At 31.0% G+C, this 19,002-nt stretch overlaps 1 protein-coding gene across 1 annotated transcript in view; it reads right to left on the bottom strand.

Moving 5' to 3' along the window:
• The window catches only part of LOC143071941 (uncharacterized), a 67,445-nt gene that overhangs the window by 14,046 nt on the left and 34,397 nt on the right, over window positions 1–19,002 (bottom strand). The window contains exon 1 of the mRNA XM_076246648.1: window positions 703–851. The gene's annotated coding sequence lies outside the window, so the exon portion shown is untranslated. Of the gene's footprint in view, window positions 1–702 lie in introns of the transcript that reaches the window.

Genomic DNA, 19,002 nt, shown 5'->3' on the forward strand with positions numbered 1-19,002 from the left:
ACTCTTTCTTTAGATTCAACTATATATACCTTTCCAGAATATAGGAACCTTTGGTATTTTAAAGGTTATTTTCCGATATGTATCAGAATTTATACAAATCTATGAAACCTATCATTCTTACCGACAGTTTCCACAGTTTAGAACGTATGTACCTATATTTTGAGGGACGTATTTATCTGTTTAATCTGACTGTGTGCTTTTGTATTTTGAATTATAGATAAAAAAATTCATTGCAAACGATGAATATAGATCATGTAGATATACAAGTAATCAACTGTGATATGTAACAATGATGAGTCATATCAGTAAGGTGCAATTGAAACAAAGATAACATATAGTTATAAAACAGAAAGTGAAAGTAATTAAATGTCATTAATTTTCAAATGAAAATAAAATCACTCTCTAATATCATTTTTGTGTAATGAAATCTAAAATATGACTCCTCTTGGTTTATAAACTGTACCGACTTTGTTGAGGATCGTGTCAATGTTATATACTAAGGACTCTTTTAAAAAAAATCTAATAAAATTTTTAATTCATACTGAAATGTGTAGTCTACGAGTTTTACTCCTAAGATTTTTTTGGTTAAAAGGGCTCGGCGCAGTACTTCAATTAATCAAAGGTTAAACTACAGCAAACTGCTCTCCAAAAAAATATATCCCAGTATAAATTATGCCTTGCTACAATGTAATTAATTCTTACCAGTTAGTCCTTCAATAGATATTCAGCATAATGATTCCTCAACAATTATATAACCTAAGGAAGTAATTTTCTTTCCTGATGTAAAATATCGGTCCACTTAAAAATCTTGTATGGTGTGCATGAAATCAATGACTATATATGAATAGATGTTGATACGTGTACTGAGCAAAACAAAATGTGTGGTTAATCATCCGGATAACATATATTTTAAAATCGAATGTGAAAGTAGATTTCCATAATTTTCAGAAATCATTACGTCATCGCTTTTAATAGAATCACGCTACTTGTGCATGTGTTATTACCTTTTTAAATAAGCAAAAACTTAGGAGTAGTTAGATGTAAAGAGATCATTTGTGGTCGTGATTTTTTACAACTAAAATATCAGCCACGAAGATCCTTAAATGCCCATGTATTATACATATTATACTTTTTTTTTAATATTACTGATGGGGATCCTGAATTTAAGGGGCACGCACTAGCAATGTTCTGAGTGTGATAGGTAAGCATTGTAAGAAGCCGTTCCTATGGATTACCCATATACATGTATATGTAGCCCAGGGGTGGTTCCAGCCATTTTCAAAAGGAGGGTCCGTACCCAGGATGAATGGGGGGATCTAACTATGTATGTCCCCATTAAAAGGCACTGGTCGTCCAAAAAAAGGAATCCGCCCGACTGTAATCCCATAAAGGGTAATTGCCCTCCTTCCTATTAAGCCCGACTTTTTATGTACCAGAGTTTATACTCAATTTTTATAAATAAGACGGATTAACCTCTTCGTTACGGGGCGCCGAATGGGACTCTTGTGGTTTTGTACAAAATTCAATTCTGTCATAACAAAATCATTTTTGTCTTACAAAACTATGTGCTACAGACTTGTTTTGTGAGAACTTCAATTTTGTGATGACAAAATTCATTTGTGTAGACAAAATTCATTTGTGTAGACAAAATTCATTTTTGTCATGACAAAATTCATTTTTGTAGACAAAATTCATATTTGTCATGACAAAAGTCAATTTTGTCTTAAAGGTATGCAAATATAAACATATTTGCATACAAAATTGACTTTTGTTACCTGATATGGAAATTAAATCACAAAAGTCAATTGTGTACGGTAAGATTCAATTTTGTGAGACAAAATTGACTTTTGTGAGACAAAATTGACTTTTGTGAGACAAAATTGACTTTTGTGAGACAAAATTCAATTTTGTCATTTTTGTTGAGACAAAATTCAATTTTGTCATTTTTTTTTAGACAAAATTCAATTTTGTCATTTTTGTTGAGACAAAATGCAATTTTGTTAATTTTGTTGAGACAAAAGTCAATTGTGTCAATTTTTATGAGACAAAATTGACTTTTATGAGACAAAATTGACTTTCGTGAGACAAAATTGACTTTCGTGAGACAAAAATCAATTTTGTTGAGACAAAATTCAATTTTGTTAATTTTGTTGAGACAAAATTCAATTTTGTTAATTTTGTTGAGACAAAATTAAATTTTGTCAATTTTGTTGAGACAAAATTCAATTTTGTTGAGACAAAATTCAATTTTGTTAATTTTGTTGAGACAAAATTCAATTTTGTTAATTTTGTTGAGACAAAATTCAATTTTGTTAATTTTGTTGAGACAAAATTCAATTTTGTCAATTTTGTTGAGACAAAATTCAATTTTGTTCAGACAAAATTCAATTTTGTTCAGACAAAATTCAATTTTGTTCAGACAAAATTCAATTTTGTTAATTTTTTTGAGATAAAATTCAATTTTGTTAAGACAAAATTCAATTTTGTCAATTTTGTTGAGACAAAAGTCAATTTTGTCAATTTTGTCTCACAAAAGTCAATTTTGTGTAACAAGAGTAAATTTTGTGTAACAAAAGTAAATTTTGTGTAACAAAAGTAATTTTTGTGTAACAAAAGTCAATTTTGTGTAACAAAAGTCGATTTTGTATGCAAATTAGTTCACAGAAACCAAACTAAACTAATTTAAATCCAAAATTGACTTTTGTCGCTCAATTTTCAAATTAGGTAACAAAAGTCAAGTCTGTGTAACAAAAATGAATTTTGTCATGACAAAAGTGACTTTTGTCCGCTGATAGATAATTTTGTATGACAAAATTTCAAATTTGTAGTATGATACAAATTTTGTTAAACTGAACTCATTTTTGTTGAACAAAAGTCACTTTTGTCCGTACAAAATTGAATTTTGAGTACAAAACCACAAGAGTCCCATTCGGCGCCCCGTATTAGTCGTAAAGTGATTTATATTCGTCATGTCAATGTTTTAGAGTAAAGAATGTTTCACATATTTCATAATAATAACACTGGCTCATAGGAGTAATTCCACCAGTGAAACACAATAACATAAAACTTTTACAATACACTATAACCAGTGGAAATCCAATCGGGTTAGAATGTAAATTTGGTAAATAATTTCAATGAAGCATGCGAGTTTTTTTATCAGCTACAGTATGCATAATTTTATGACGATGTAACCACTGAATATATCAGTTAGGTAAATATTTACATGTACATTCTAATTGTTGATATCCTCCAGGCATGAAAATATTAGATTGGTTGAATTTTGCTTTACGTCCAGTTTCAAAAAGTCCATGCCTATATGCTACATAGGGTGGTATATATCCACAAGGGAGCAAAGAATAAAGAACCAGGAGTGGGATTTCAAGATCTTTATACACCGGAAATAACAATTTTCATTTTTGAGCGTCTGTTTAGACATGATCATTTATAGGTAGTTGTCAGTCATTAAAACGTACCCAAACAGAAAAATAAATGAACAAATTGCTTTCAAATCGTATTCAAATCTCTTTCAAATCATGATTCTGCCATTTGCTTGCGATTCATAAAACAAATCATAGACAAATCAGAATTTTCCAAATTCCCTAAATCTGATTTCTATGTGATTTCTTTCTCTTGTATGATTTGTAAGCCAATTTTTGTTTGTTTTTGCGTGATTTCTTTATGATTTGTTAACTTTGAATATCATATGAAATGATTTGAAATGATTTGTTAACTTTCTTAGCTATCTTGGTGTGATTCATTGATGATTTGCTACAATGAATAAAATGTTAATGCATATATCCAGGTTTCTTTGTTTATCTATCTCTCTAGCTTCCGGTTGAGGTCAAATTCAAATTTCAAATACTGTTCTATATTAACTGAACAAAGAAGATTGCAAGATGAGGAGTATTATTCAGTCTATGAAAGATGACGGTGGTAAGGTATCTTTATACTTATAATTTCACATATTTAACTTATACTATTCAAATGTTAACCTTTAAAATTCAGAAACTGTGCATTTTAGGATCTCATTAAAATCATGATAGTTTAGTGCTGTTAGGATTAATTTTAAAAATAAAAATGTGTATCAGATGTGTAAACAGATCAAAACATTTTAAGACTAGCTTCCCGAGCCAGCAGATAAAATTCACTGGCAAGTTTCATGTTTTATTTGTTGTTTACTGACCAGGTCCCGGGCAAAATGGACAATATATATATATATTACAGTGTAGCAGATTTTGACCAAGACTAAGACCCATCACATATTTGACATTATTATACTAAGTACACGTGGTTGCCTATGTTTTTTTTCAAATTTCGTTTTAGCAAATTTGGGTGAAAAGTAAGAGAAACTTCACAAAGAACAATTTGTCCCTCATCGCAACAAAAGATAGTACTCCTTTTTACAATTAGTGGAGTAGCTATTAAAGGTAAAAATAAGACATTTGAACTTCCAAAGTTTGGGGGTTTCAGGGGCAGAACTTATTTTTGATCTGGATGTTAATGATATAATCTGTGAATTGATGATTGATGCCAATTTATTTACGATTTGTTTGTGATTTGCTTGAGGTAGGAATATGATTTACTTCTGATTTGTTAAAGATTTGATAACAATTTCTTAACGATTTGTAAATGATTTCAAAACAATTTCTTGGCAATTTGTTTATGATTTGCTTATGATTTGTAAGCAATTTGTTCGTGATTTGTTAGCTCATTTGCATGTGAAATTTTATCACTTTCAAATCACAAAGAAATCATGATTTGTTATTGTGATTTGTTAGCTCATTTGCATGTGAAATTTTATCACTTTCCAATCATACGATTTGTTTATCATGATTTGTTTCTCAATTGTTTTTGTTTGGATAATATTAATAATTGCTGTGAAACCTCAATAAAACTCAGGGTCAAATTCATGTTTTCGAATTCAAATGTATATTTTACGGAAATTCTAAATGGGATTTCGTAGAAATAGGGCACCTTACATTGTAACAAGAAATCCGTTTTCGGAAAATTGCTCTTACGTGATTTACAGATGTATCTTTGAAATATCTTGCTTACGAAATTGAGCATAAATTATGCTCTGTAAAGTTCAACTAGAATAATATCCTAAATATTGATCGCGGACTCCAATAATATTAAAATTTCAAGAGTTATTAATCATTGATATTTTTATTTTTTTTTCGTAATGTAGAGGCTTGCAGGTTGGAATAAAGAATGTCTACTGATAGAAAAAAAAAGGAAAACAAAATACCAGTTTAATAAAGGTTAACGTACCCATCAAAAGATATAATAATGTCACACGAAGGTCGACGTGACAGTCGAACGTTTTTTGTTATACTTTTACTTACAGAAAAGAAACATGCTAAAATATTATGGCAGTATAATATATGTCCAGCTCTGTCTAACGCACTACTAGTCAAAATAATAATGACTACTGAAAGGATATTTTTTATAAGCCGAACGTGTGGGGAGGCGTCAAAGAATTTTTTTTTAAATACTTTCAAGACAGAGTATTTTTGGATTTGCTATATATATACTTGGGTCATCATCACAACTAAACTTCGTCATTCTACAGGGTTGAAACTGCTAGATTTAATCATTGACCAAAAAAAATCGTGCAAGTAGTTTCCGGTTGTAGTGAGAAACTATAGACGGATTCAAACAAAAAGGTTTTGTGTGCAGAGAGAACTGTGCACCTTATAATCACCATGAATTTATCAAATGACAATACGAATACTAAAAATCCTCGCTTAAAAAAAGACGTAGGTAAATTAACTTTAATTCAGTCAGGGACCCGCGGATGTCTTCTAGTTTAAAAACAAAGAACTGAGATTCATATCAAAACAACAAGTTCCTGAGATTTATTATATCAAAACAACAAATTACTGAGATTCATATCAAAACAACAAGTTCTTGAGATTCATATCAAAACAACAAGTTCCTGAGATTCGTATCAAAACAACAATTTCCTGAGATTTATTATATCAAAACAACAAATTCCTGAGATTCATATCCAAACAACAAGTTCCTGAGACACATATATAGCCTTCGAGACATTTAAATTTCGTTTTTTTTAAGGTTTCAATATTTTTTATAAGATGTCCTCTTTCTTGTGAACCCAACATCAAGTATATTCCCTCGCATATTGGATTATTTTTTCCTAATTTCAATTGTAACAGGAACGTACGGTAATGATATATCACCATCAATCCAATATATATAAGGTGTATCATTTTACCGTTTTTGTTTATACTGTAACCAATAGCAGTAAATAATAAATTGAGAAGATTCGAGACCTTATAACCGTCAGGAGCACACTATTTGCACTAGCTAACCAAGACTAAATTAAATTGTTGATTATGTATTGTTTTAGACGTATTGCGGCAAATTTTATAAGCATACTTTTTAATCTTATTTTTACACAAGTCTTAAAACAACGCTTGATTTAAACCGTTATGATAAAAATGTAAACATTCATTTTTACTGTATTTACCCGTTGATTCATAAACCAATCAAAACACCCGACTCATAAATTACGTCTAATTTGCATACTAACGCATCCGTTAATAGCGCACCCGTTAGCACAATGTTTTGATACCTTATATGAAATTCTCCAGTCAAAATATCTTTTACAAAAAATCATCCAACAACCGTTTACAAGCTTTATATGCCCGCGATTTCGCGGGTGTGTTCTAGTATATTAGAAAAGTATATCGCCGATCAAAACTTCAACACCTATATATATTTACGGAAGCCGATAAGGGCCATTCAAAAAAAATATTTTATGTCGTAATTTCTATATAACATGTCGTTATTACGACATCGCTATGTCGTAATTTCGACATATCATGTCGTAATAACGACATAGTGATGTCGTTTTAACGACATAGCGTTGTCGTAATAACGACATCGCTATATATAAAAGAATATGTATTATGATTGGCAAAAAACTAAATGACACAAAAATTAACAACTATAGGTCATCATGATGCCCCCAATAATTAGAAAAGCCCCGCATTGTCAGCTATAAAAGAGGGAGGAAATATACCAGAGTGAGAGTCCCAAATGCTGTGTGGCAGACAGTGTTATAATTATTTAAATGTGTTTATAATTTAAACGTTGCCTTGTGATACTTTTGTGTAATATGTTATATATCTGTTGTAATATATATGTTGAAGAATTGAATAAAGATAAAAAAAATAATGATCGATACAAACATTGCCAAGTTGTCGAAAATGAAAATTTTATTAGAGAAGTGTACTTGTCCTTCCAAGGCAAGCAATTGTTTCTATCTCCTTAAAAATAATCGTAAACTACATGGCTTCTTGTAATGAGGGTGAAATGAAGTATTGTTTGCTCTATTTCTACTTTCAAACGTAGGGCACGATGATTCTACAACCCCTAGGTTTTAAACAGAATCTTCGCAATTTCGTCCGCAAAAACAAAAATAAAAATGTTAGAAAACACGAACCAATATTAAAACAAATTTAATATATGTTTTGAATTATGTTTTTACAGCTCTTGATCATATTCTAAGTAATATCTAGTATATTTGAGGATTAAAATAAGAAAGCAATTGTGAAAAAAACCCGGATGTCCAACGGTACATTTATGAAAAACTGTTTTAACTCTCATGTATTGTGATCCCTTTTCTTATTCTCCGATCTTTTTGATTCTTGTCAGGATCAACGACATGTGTCGATTCTTTTTGGCGTTAAAGCCGTTATTTTACCTAATTATCATTTGACTCGCTGGCTGTATATTAAGCTGGAATAAAATTAACTCAACGACTAAAAGTAGATATAGCAGAAAATGAAAAAAGAGTAAGACAATAATAATAACTAACAAAAGTACAAATATTTGCCTCATGTGAGTTCAAATATTGCTGATTCAATAAAATCTTCTCTACACAGTCGTTTTTCAAACGGTAGACATTTTGTCCAAGTTGATATTTCATTTTTCAAAGCAAATAACGCGTATTTTTTTATAATTGATCAAAACAAAAGTTTGATACACGAGGAGTAAAAAATGCCAAGTTATCAACTACATATTTGGGTCTTAAAGGAATAAAATGCTTCTATACATTACTAAACGGTGGCCAATTTGTCCAAACATCTAAAAACGTCTAAGATCCTAAAGACGCTAATTTCCGACGTTACAAGTTCATGAAAATTTGAATTTAGGCTATTTTTTACCTGATAAGATCAAATATGTAATAAAAAATATACTTTCATGTGCTACTTTTTGAGTAAAATGAGGTCGAAATTTTGTATATTTGCTCAAAATTCAGATTTGTGGCCGTAATTTCTTTTTCGAAAGAAACACATAACTTTTTTGTTATAAAATATAAACACAAATTGTTTTTTGTTAAATTATCGGTAATATCTGTATTTTATAAATTAAAAAAAAAAATATACAATTTTTTTTCAGAAATAACTCATATTTATCAAGTGTTCATGAATTGAGGAATTTTTTACTGCATGTTTATCAAAATTTAAAAAAATCCTCTATTTACAGTTTTATAAAATTTGGGTCACATAATCCCCCTGCAAAATGAAACAAAATGCCGTTTTGAAAAATAGAGGTCCATGAACTCGTTTTCAAATTAAATCAGTTTGAATGATAAAAGATCTTTTCTCGATATGTTACAGTTTGACGTCGCGAAAATAACAAATTACGTTAGCAACGTCATTACATTCCCTGTAACTGTATCGTATGCCCTTAAGTTTCAATTAAATGTTCATGATAATTAAAACAAATCGTTTATGAAATTTGGAAAAGAGGTTGATGATTGCTGCCGGAAAAAAAGCGCATGTTGCTATAGACTCCGCCCGAGAACATAGGTTCGACACAGGTTAAATTTTGCATTTTTTATTAATCGAAAAACTATAAAGCTTTTAACGAGTTATTTGAGAAAATTTAATATTGGGAAAAAATCCCATTACATGAACTTCGTCTAACTTTTGCAAAGACAAATTTGAGACACCAAGACAGTCCTCTAAATGTAAAAAGCGAAAGGAAATTTATGTTACGGAAGTTCTCCGAAATAGATCATTTAAATTCGTCACTTCAGTAAGGTGCAATCACCAGTATTAAAAGACTTAATACCAGTTAACGGAATGTTTTACTTCGTGATTTGTCCTGCTATTCATGGTATAACTGTCGTGATGAAAGCAATTCCTGTACTAGCGCAAGCCGGAACTTTTCGTCCGAATATAAACTTGTGCATGAAATGGAGGTAATTGAAAGACAAATCCCCAACAGCGACGAAACCCGTTTTATCAATTTAATAAAAAACCAGGATTATATTTGCCGTTTTCGCGGACGATCCAGGAGTTGATTACTATATTTTAAAATGTATATATCTGAAGTCAAAATGACTCACTTGGGAAATAATTCTCAAGCTAAGGTTCAAGTAATTGAAGGGGTGTATTTCGACAACATATGTGCCAGGGAAATACAGTTCTATTCAAATTTAACCAAGGGTAAAAATGTTCGATTTATTTGCAGTGTCAGATATATTTGTATTATGGTTGAATTAAGATATAGAAAATTTACAATGACAGATGATATCACACTGGATGCTATGTACCTTGAAAGTTAAACATCCTATGATAAAAAAAATATGGAAAACCGTATACATGTACTTCCGTCCCATCTTTCCTTCGTGCATTAATTGCGACAGTACTGCATTTTTAGTTCAAAAAACTTTAAGCGTAAACATTATCAAATCGATTTCCACAACTCGAGGTAATTTTTGATAAAATGACATCACAAAACGAACAGAACCAGAATTAACCAACAATGTAAAACCCTCTTCGACACCCCATTTTAAGTGTAACGTGTTGTAGGAACATGGTGCCCAACATTTGAAAGTAAATTAGAGCAATCAATACTTTAATTTTACCCTAATTCCAAAAAAGCCATGTAGTTTGCGCTTATTAAAAAGGAGATGGAATGCTTAACATGCATTAGAGGTTGACTATAACCTTGTGGTAAACTATAATCTTTTTTTTTTTTATCTTTATTCAATTCTTCAACATATATATACAACAGATATATTACATATTACACAAAATATCACAAGGCAATGTTTTTAAGTATAATCATATATAATCAGCACAATATTTAGAAATTAAATGTTATTACACCTTCGGTTTCTTGTACCAGAATATTATTCTTTAAAAAGTGTTTCTCAAAAATATTTCTCATACATCTTGCATCACACAAATATTCATACAGGTAAGTTATATAATGTTTTACAGTGTATTTAAATAGTCTAATAAGATCAACATTACTGTTTAAATTTTTAAGTAAATTCCTTCTTCTGAAGATACAATATCTCGCTACAGATAACATGAAATTGACAAAACTTACATTTACGCCTTTGATAGATCCAAATAAACCAAACATAAATACCTCTTCATACACTAAATTATCAATTTTGTCAGAATCAACATTATCAAATAAAACTGACAACTTTTGTTGCATAAACAGATGAAATTCTACTAATTCAGAACATAATAGAAATAAATGAGTGATATTTTCTACTTCCTTTTCACATACATCACATACATTGTAATTTATAAGTTTCATAGTCATAAGTTTAGAATTTGTGAAAATACAATAATGAGCTATTTTGAAATCTAGATCCATTAATATAGATGGTTTCCAATAGAAATTAACGTTTTTCCATACTTTACAAAGATCATTCTCTTCAATCCCAAAAACTTCCGTCCACTTTTTATAGCAAATAGGATGCTGACATAGTTTACTAGTAAGTAACAAATACAGTTCTTTTGTCGAACACATAGAAAACTCTGACAATTTATCTTTGAAAATGACATTAATATTTATAGAGCGAGAAACATTTCTCCTATGAATATTTTTATGAATAATTTCTGTCCATTCTTTAGGCAATACAACTTTTAAAGTATTATATCTTTTTACAATACTGTTAATATCACAATGATTAGTTACATTTTGTATCATCTCAACTATAGCCATTTCTGGTAAAAAACCCTCTATAACTTCATAACATATATCTTTTACTTGAACAATTCCAGCATTTATAAAATCATACCATATAACAGTTTTTCCATCGAACAACACATTTGGATTACAAAATAAGGGTTGATCATATACATTTTCAGTGCTAAGATCAAATTCAATATCATCTCTTAAGAGATCAAAACCTTTAAACATTTCTTTGTAAACATTAGGAATACACTTCAAATTTTCTGGTAAAGACATGAATAATATTTCTTCTGATAAGTTCATATTTAAAATTTTTGAAATAAAATATTTAAATATAGACTTCCATAGCACTTTATAATTCTTGTCTAAAAACCTGGCTAAAAATTTTAATCTAAATGCATACATCTTTGATTCAATATCAGGTAACTGTAAACCTCCATTACACTTTTGATCAATGATGGTGTTATATTTTACTAAGTGTGCACCATTATTCCACACAAAACTAACACATGCAGTTTTAATATCTCGTAAAACATGATCTGGCATCGATGTTACAAACAAAGAATACCATAATCTTAAACTATAATCTTGCCTGGCTGTATAACCCTCTACTTCAATACAAGTTTCAATTCCTACGGAATCTATAACATATATAAGTTTCTCACTGAAGGTATCCAGAGAGGGTAATCAAAAATTTTGCGACGATGCAAATATCAAACTTTACAATATAAATAAAAATCTTTAACCAATGAATTAAAATAGCAAAAGCTATGTAATTAACAAATATATACTTATTAAGCTTTATGTAAATTATTTAACAAAAAAAAATACATTAAATAAGGAATTTGGAGTTTAACCAAGGGAGCTTATAATTAAATAATAACATTGTCCGCCACACAGCACTTCGAGGACTCTCCCTCCGGTATCTTTCCTCCCTCTTTTATAGCTGACTATGAGGGGGCAATTCTAATTCTTTGGGGCATTATGATGACCTATAGTTGTTAATTTCTGTGTCATTTAGTCTCTTGTCAATCATAATACTTATTCTTTTATATATAGCGATGTCGTTATTACGACATGATATGTCGAAATTACGACATAGCTATGTCGTTTAACGACATGTTATGTCGAAATTACGACATAGCGATGTCGTTAAAACGACATGTTATGTCGAAATTACGACAGAACGATGTCGTAATAACGACATGATATATGGAACGCCACGACTGCCTTATGTTAATAATCAGCATTATACGCAGTGTTCACAGCATTATATGAAGTGATCACAGCATTATATGTAGTGCTCACAACATTATATGAAGTGATCACAGCATTATATGCAGTGCTCACAGCATTATATGCAGTGTTCACAACATTATATGAAGTGCTCACAACATTATATTAAGTGCTCACAACATTATATTAAGTGCTCACAACATTATATTAAGTGCTCACAACATTATATTAAGTGTTCACAACATTATACGTTTTTTGTTGTATGATGAGATTGATGTATGATGAGATTTATGAATGATGTGATCATTCGGTAAACTTCGTTTTTTAGCGGAAATTACCGAATCCATAATCGGTAAATTACGGTAATGCCCAGCAAACAAATTTAAAAAGTTATTAAAATCATGTTATCATAAGGTAGCATACAATATTTAAAACTGATTGAAATAAGTAAGGAAAAGATGAAACTGAGAGGTGAATGATTGAAGTAGTTCTGTTCGTCGTAAGAAATACGAATGGCAAAATGTAAGTTAAATAATAAAAAGTTTATTTAATGATAAATCGTACGAAAATTTGTACGATATATTCTCGAGTTCATTTCCTACTGAAGAAATTTAGCAAGGTGCCACTTTATAGTCCGTACTCAGTTTTAAAAAGCTTAATTAACTTTTAAATAAAACAGTCAGCTTTCTATAACACATAGGTGCCATATTACGCTAGCTTATATATGTCAAGATAGAGTCATTTTCGGCATCGATTTTCAGAATTTGGCATTTTTACATGAATAAGTATCTAACAGATATGGAAAATGCAGTTTAAAGCATTGCACTGTAGGTGTTAAACATAACTTTACATCAATTATTCCATTTTTTACAAGCTTTTTAGCACGGCAAGTACTAAGATTGTCTTCTAAATATGATCAGCAGTCTTATATAGAAATTTAAACTTTCATAGAAAAATTTACCCTTTCAAGACCCTGTTTAACATTTTCATTTAAAGTTATCATCTCTTATGAAAATTGAGTTTGTGGGGATGAATAAAACGTTTACTACGTTTGTTCGTCAGTTTGCACGGTACATACATGTATATATATAAAAGTGGTATGCTTGCCAATGAAACAACTTTCCACAAGAGACAAAATGACATCACAGAAATTTTAAACAGCTAAACGGCCACAGTACGACCTTCAACAATGAGGAAAGCCCATACCGGATAGTCAGCTATAGAAGGCCCCGAAATGATAAACGAAAAATATTCCTAATTTATGTACAAACAAACGATCGAAAAACTAACATGTATATAACACATTAATTAACAAACGACAACCACTGAAATAAAGGCTCCTCCTGACTTGGGACGGCCACATATATGCAAAATGTGGCGGGTTTTAACATGTTAGCGGGATGTTGGTATCCTACCTCTAACCTGGGACAGTGGCGTAACAAAACAACATAAGAACGAACTATGAAAATCAGTTGTAAAAGGCTTGTTAGTTTTCTCGTTTGAATTGTTTTACATGGTCGTATCGGGGCCTTTTATAGCTGACTATGCGGTATGGGCTTTGCTCATTGTTGAAGGCCGTACAGTGACCTATAGTTGTTAATGTTTGTGTCATTTTGGTATTTTGTGGATAGTTGTCTCATTGGCAATCATACCACATCTTTGTTTATATTAACTCATTAGATGGGTACAAATATAAATACATATGATCTAACAAGAAAATAGAGTGAACGTGCATGTGGGCGGGTACTTGTATATCCCAACAATAAAAAGACACTATTAGTACTGATCTGAGAGTATATATAACTAATATAGTACCATGCTGTTGATTAAAAATAACATCACTCCAGACCCTTTTGTTTTCCACATAATTAATATTGCCAATAATTAAGAAGTTCCGGGTCGAATCGATACCAATAATATATTCACCTGTTAACTATTACATTATCTGTACGTTCCGCATCTGACAGGAGTACCACGAAACGCTGTATTTAAGATTTTGCTATATACACGGGTCGTAATCACTGGGTTGAAACTACTTAATTCAATCATTGTCACATTGTTCCCGATTGTAGTACTTTAATCAGTATGACTTTCTAAGATGACAATACGAATAATAAAAATCTGGACTTAAAATAAGGCGTATAGGTACAGCATGTACAGTTTTCAATTTGTTAGACGTAAAACAGCGAATCAAAGATTCAATTTTATTCATAACTCATAAAGGACAAAACTGTTGATTAAAAAAATACTCCTTTCCAGAGACTTTTGTTTTCCAAACAAAATCAATAATACCAATATTAAATTGACAAGTTCCAGGTCGACGGGTTCAAACAGAAAGATGTTAAAAGCAGAGAAAACTTCCTCTTATAATCGGCATGACTTTATCAGATGACAATACCAATACTAAAATAAGGCTTACGCATAGTTATATTCTTTAATTCAGTCACAGACCCGCGATATCACGGATGTGTTCTAGTAAATATATATACATATTAAGTTGTGAATATGGTGAAACTAATCCTCAAAATAAATTTAAAATGCCCTGGTGTGGAATAAAATTGGGTTAAATTGATCATACTTCTTAATTTACTTATTTCAATCCGTTTTAAATATTGTATACTGCCTTAATGATCACATATATAATAATAACTGTTTAAATTTGTTTGCTGGGCATTAATTTACCGTAATTTACCAATTATGGATTCGGTAATTTCCGCTAAAAAAAGAAGTTTACCGAATGATCTCATCATTCATAAATCTCATCATACATCAATCTCATCATACAACAAAAAACGTATAATGTTGTGAACACTTAATATAATGTTGTGAGCACTTAATATAATGTTGTGAGCACTTAATATAATGTTGTGAGCACTTAATATAATGTTGTGAGCACTTCATATAATGTTGTGAACACTGCATATAATGCTGTGAGCACTGCATATAATGCTGTGATCACTTCATATAATGTTGTGAGCACTACATATAATGCTGTGATCACTTCATATAATGCTGTGAACACTGCGTATAATGCTGATTATTAACATAAGGCAGTCGTGGCATTCCATAATGATATGTCGAAACTACGACATGCTATGTCGTAATTACGACATAATTATTTTTTTTTGAATGGCCCTTATCGGCTTCCGTATATATTAGACGTAATCTGTTCACCCAAAATCACGAAATATAGAAACAAAAAAGGCAGATATACAAATTTTATTATTCACGAACATCGATGTAAGCCAAGATAATCTCGAGGAAGACCATAAGGAAGAGCATGTACAGTGGAGATCACTACTAACCTCTTATTAGAACTGTCAGAATAATCTGTCATAGAACTGTTCTAACCTTTCAATTTCAACAGTCAATCTCAGTATTTTTTCTAAGCACACATAATAATTAGTATGTGTTTTTCACGAACAACGTAGCCTTATTTAGGTAAGTTTCAATGACTCATAGCTTGAATATAAAGATATGATTTGTACTTCCCCTCACGCATTCACGATATCCTCACTCAAAACCGATCCCCTAACCCAAGACTTAATGAAAAAACGTAGTTTTTGGAATTATTAAGACGTCTATCAACACCGGACAGCGTACACATGTACACACCGCCAAAAACAACATTCATACCCATTGCCCTAAAAAACTAAATTTGAACTTGTAGTTTGTAAATAGAACCATTATAAAATTGAAATGTCAATTTTTTAGGCGATTTCTCGTGGGGCAACTGATTTTGTAAAAGTTCAACTCTACGTACAACAGTAAATGATACATGTATTTCTTCGTTAAAGTATTCATCACAGCATAGCATTCTCTGTTTTTCAATAGTTTGATCAGTTGAATAAGAAAATGTAGATTTAGAAATGTACATACCTTTTGAAGCGGTGACAAATACTCCACTCAAGCACAACCGGATAATCCTCTCACGGTTTTCATTGCAGAACCAAATGTTCTGCGTGTGTAGATTACCAGCCGTGCTAGAACAAAATCGCGGGCATTTACAGCTTGGTTGAAATTTAAGTATGTAAACTGTTGTAGGAAGATTTGTGTCTGGAGAATTTCAGTAAAAGATTTCATGTCTGGAAAATTTCAATAAAATATTTCATGTGTGGAGAATTTCAGTAAATGATTTCATGTCTAGAGAAATTTTGAAACTTTGATAGGTTATGATCCACTTATTTGAAGAACTATTAAAGAACTAAAATGGTTTGTTTGAAGTAATTGGAAATGATTGAAAAAGATTGTTTTTATACATAATTATACATTGTTTAAAAGGGTCCCAGATAGCTTAAACTGGATGAACTTCGGGAATTTCCCTTCTCAGTGTATATTGAAGGCAATAGTTAACAAGCAGGTTTTTTTTTTTTACAGCGGATGACCGTGAGCGCATTCCGGTGTATTGCCATAACCGATCTATTAACATGATGAATACGTAGACATAATCAAGCCACAACTAAGTAAACATTCCTTATCGCTTAATATGAATTCATTTCTCAATGAATACTCATCAAATACCTTTTAAAAAAGATATAAATTAATAATGTAAAAATGCTTTGTTGTATGTATATACACATGAGTAAAAAAAAATCATTATTATACATGCACACGTATGCTGTAGAATATCTCAAGAACGTTTGCAAATTCAAGGAATGATAACTCTGCATGGATGAGTAAACATTTTTTGCGGGAAAATACGATTGCCTACTCAAATCAATTCTATTAGAAAAATCGAATAATTACAGAAGAGTGTCCACCATGCACGTTTATGCACCATTAATAATATAGCAGACTAGAATGATATGCAAATACATGAAAATTATATATACATGTAACTGTAATATACAAGTATAAATATAATATATAACAATAAACCAGATTATAAATTAATGATTTGTATCACTACAATATAATAGTCATTACGATGAGGTTGAATTCCCCGTCATTAATTTATCATCCACGCACGAACTTGTCCTAGAAAAACATTATATCTGTACATTAACCTCACTTCTAGGTATAGAGATTTGATTTTTTTTCTGAGACAAGTGCTTGTCGTGCCATCCACAAGACTTTCGGTCATCCGATGTTCAGTACTTCAGTACATTGGTTTGAATATATATTAAGTGAATAGGAACAACGCATGTGGGTTGACCTTAACTTTTACGTCTTTAAAAAATATGTTTATTAAATATTTCAGCCCGCTTATCCCACATGGACTGTTGCGTTAGACTTTTCGTATTTGCGAAAATAGACAAATTGTATAAGTATTTATATGTTGTTTAGTTCACCATGTCCACTATAAACGATATTGATCCTATACGTGATAGATGTGTGTAATTTTTTACTTATCATGCAATCTCCTCTTGTAACTACATACCTAAATTCGCAATGCATTCTGGTTCGAGTTGTATGTATATGTTACAGTAAATAGGTGAAATAAGGAATATTAGGGGACGACCATTTGATATTCTTGGGGGGGGGGGGGGGGGGGGGGGGGGACAGGAGCATTTTGAAAATAAATAACTCAGCCTTGATAATCACAAAAATAAAATGTTTGTTCTTTGGTAATTTGAATATAAATTACCTGACTTGCAATGTATCGAAAATAAATAACTCAGCAGGTCTATAGCTTCTTGGGCCTTCATCGGTTCCGTAACCCTTCAAATTTTCCGCTCCGCTCGGCAAAAAATGTTTGACAATACTTTTGAAAGATGCTAGGTAAAACCAAACTTTAATACTATATTTGTATGCAAAACATGTATATTGGTTGGGAATATAAATGATTCATTTCGTGAAGAATAATATAAAATACTTAATCTTATAATAAATACCAATTGTCTTTTATAATATACTATCTATTTGTTTTTCGTTTGTCCTGTCTCGCTATGTATTATCTTAATATGTTTGTATATATTGTCCTCTTATACAAAAGTGTTACGAATTTACTGTTTAAGAATATAAAAATAGTTCTACAGTTATATATTTTTCGATATCTCTATTAGTTTCCCAAATCATCTTTTTATCGTTGAAAACTGTATCTTAACTCATCCCTTTATCCTTGGTTGCTATCAGACGCTTTACCTGTACAGTTGTTGTTCGAGGTCCGCGTTAGAAGTATAAATAGTGGGTAGCTATTCAGAAGTTGTCATTTCTGCAGGGGATAATGAATAATTTTGATTAAATGGTACACAATAACTTGACTATAAAAAAGAAGATGTGGTATGATTGCCGATGAGACAACTATCCACAAAAGACCAAAATGACACAGACATTAACAACTATAGATCACCGTACGGCCTTCAACCATGAACAAAGCCCATACCGCACAGTTAGCTATACAAGGCCCGATAAGACAGTGTAAATCAATTCAAACGAGAAAACTAACTGTCTTATTTATGTTAAAAACAGAATGAAAACAAATATGTAACACATAAACAAACGACAACCACTGAATTACAGGCTCCTGGCTTGGGACAGGCACATACATAAATAATGAGGCAGGGTTAAACATGTAAGCGGGATCCCAACCCTCCCCTAACCTGGGACAGTGGTATAACAGTACAACATAAGAACAAACTATAAAAATCAGTTGAAAAGTCTTATCATCAGATGGACAAAAATACATGTATTATTCATAATTAACAAATATTTTTAGAATTGTATGTTTTCGAATATCATAAATATAGTTGTGAAAATGAATAATCAGTCCCTTGCTTTAATGAAAATGAAAAATCTTGCTTCAATAGTGCAGAAATGAATAATCTGTCCTCTCAATTAACCGAAAATAAA

This window comes from Mytilus galloprovincialis, chromosome 4 (genome assembly GCF_965363235.1).
Source record: "Mytilus galloprovincialis chromosome 4, xbMytGall1.hap1.1, whole genome shotgun sequence".
Taxonomy (NCBI): domain Eukaryota; kingdom Metazoa; phylum Mollusca; class Bivalvia; order Mytilida; family Mytilidae; genus Mytilus; species Mytilus galloprovincialis.